This window comes from Arachis ipaensis, chromosome B1 (genome assembly GCF_059453495.1).
Source record: "Arachis ipaensis isolate K30076 ecotype BB chromosome B1, ASM5945349v1, whole genome shotgun sequence".
Classification (NCBI taxonomy): domain Eukaryota; kingdom Viridiplantae; phylum Streptophyta; class Magnoliopsida; order Fabales; family Fabaceae; genus Arachis; species Arachis ipaensis.
The window spans coordinates 118,158,704-118,161,358 of record NC_142436.1 but is presented as its reverse complement, the minus strand read 5'-3'; positions in this window follow the sequence as shown (position 1 = coordinate 118,161,358).

Genomic DNA, 2,655 nt, shown 5'->3' with positions numbered 1-2,655 from the left:
GTATTAGTTGTTGATGTTCTCCATAGAATGATTGGAGAGGCGGTGAGGAATGGACGTATCTCTCTGCTTTTGGTAGGGCAAGATAACATTGAGTTGTCACACTTGCAGTTTGCGGATGATACTATCCTGTTCTATCCTACTGAGGAAAAGACCATCAGAAACTACAAACATTTGTTGCGATATTTTGAGTTGATGTCTGGGTTGAGTATTAACTTTGAGAAGTCCAGCTTTATTCCGGTTAATTGTGAGTGGCGTTGGACGCAGAGGATGTGTCTACTACTAGGCTGTAAGGAGGCGTCGTTACCAGTCAGATACCTGGGCATTTTTCTGGGAGCAAATCCGAGGTTGGTTAAGACATGGAAGCCCGTGATTGACAAGGTGAAAGAAAAGCTGAGTCTGTGGAAAGCAAAGACTCTCAATAAGGCGGGTAAGCTGGTGCTCATTAAGTCTGTTCTTAATAGTCTGCCTATCTACTATCTCAGCTTATACAAGTTGCCTAAGGCAGTGGCGGAGACGGTGATTTTCCTAAAATGACGGTTCTTGTGGAGTAAAGAGGATGGGAGGTACGGGATGCCGCTAGTGAAGTGGGATTTGGTTATGGCCCCAAAAAAGGCAGGTTGTCTGGGGGTTGGTAATGCAGTGATTCGGAATACAGCTCTTCTGTTTAAGTGGTGGTGGAGGTTTTCAAAAGAGGCTTGTCCCTTATGGAAGAAAGTTATTTGCTCCTGTAATAACATGAATCATTCTGAGATGCTGAGTGGCCAGCCTATACCTACGAGAGGGGATCCATGAAAAGATATATGCCAATTATAGATCAGGGAGCCACATGTGAGAGAGAAGATGATTAGAGGCTTGTCTATGGAGGTCGGGAATGGCAGAACAACCGGATTCTAGGAGGATAGTTAGTTACCTAATGGTGCGTTAAAAGATGTGTTTCCAAGACTTTTTTCAGTCTCAAACCTTAAAGGATCTGTTATAGGGGATTGTGGGTTTTGGGATGGATTAGAATGGATTTGGAGTTTCCAATGGAGGAGAGAGTTATTCCAATGGGAGTTAGAGCTAGTAAACTAACTTCATGAGAGTTTACAATCAGTTAAGCTGATAGATGAGAGAGAGGATATAGTAGTTTGAAAATTTGATAGACCAGGTATTTTTTCAACTAACTCTTTTGTGCAAGTGTTGCAAGCAGAAGTTCTCTCGGAGAAAATCACAAGCTATAGTTTCACTAGTGCTATTTGGAGAGGTGTCGTCCCGCCAAGGATTGAGTTATTTTCTTAGTTTGTGTTAGTTGGGTGAATACTAAGGATAGACTGTGTAGATTAGGTGTTATTGACCAAAATGATAATATGTGTGTGTTATGTTATAAGTCTATAGAGTCTGCTTTTTATTTTTTTATTGTTGTGAGCTCTCTTGACAGGTGTGGGGTGCTTGACTGTTCGCTTTTGGGAGGAGTTGGACGATGCCAGGTTCACTAAAGCAACACTTTGAAAGTTAGACGTATGCTTCAGTGAGAAAGGTTGAGAAAAAGCAGTGGTTCATTAGATTCTTTACTGTTATTTGGAGAATTTGGCAGGAAAGGAATGACAAAATCTTCAAAAATAAAACCTCAAGTATGGTAGAAATTATGAACAGGTCCTTTAGTTTTTTCGATGATTGGTCTAGAGGTGAACCCTGTAGTTGTTGATGGCAATGCCGAAGATGACTAGGAGTTGTTAGATATTGTGTGATGTCAACTAGTGTTGTACTGTGTTATATATTTTCTACACTCCACCTAGTTGTGTTGAGCTCTTTCTACTTCAAAAACAAAAAAGTAGATTTGTGAAACTCCGATATACTTTTTTATTTTTTCTATTAAAATCAAATTTTCAAGTGTACTTTTATATTTACCATCTTTCGTATATATTTTACAAAAATATGCAGTGTGTGAAATATTTACTATTATGTGCCATCTTATTAGAGGTAACATATATGTAATATTTATGGTTGCTAATATACAGAAAAAACTATTAAAAGTTCATATTATTTTTTTTAGAATAAAACTCTCTAGAATAATTATTATTTTTTAAAAAGTCATAAAAAACACTTCATATTTTTAACAACAGTGATACTATATAACTAATATTTTTTAACTAATATTTTAAAAATAATTTTCGTTGTATTAATTTTTAGATTATAAATCATAAATATTTAATCTAAAATTTTAAATTATAAATTTAATCATTAAAATTAATTAATATTAACTAATTAAAAAATTATTTTCACTTTTTCTTTGACAAATCAAACACTGTAGTAAAACTCGTACAAAATTAACATACATAATTGCATAAGTACCAATATTGGTGTGTAATGACGTGAATTAGAAAGATGATGATCCTAAATTTTAATATTCTTTCACTGAAAAGTATGATGCTCGTGGTTATGATAAAATGAATAATAGATATCAGTATTGACATTTATGTATTTGTCACACTATTACAGTATATATATTATAAGAAAAATTTGAGGTGTGGTATGTACTTTTTTAAATTGAGAAATATTAAGAGATCATTAGAATTTATTGTTTTTGGCTATTACTTAGAATTTGTAGTTTTTATCTCGACTCACTAAGTTAGTTCAGAATCATAATTTATTAAATCAGATAAAACGTAAACATAA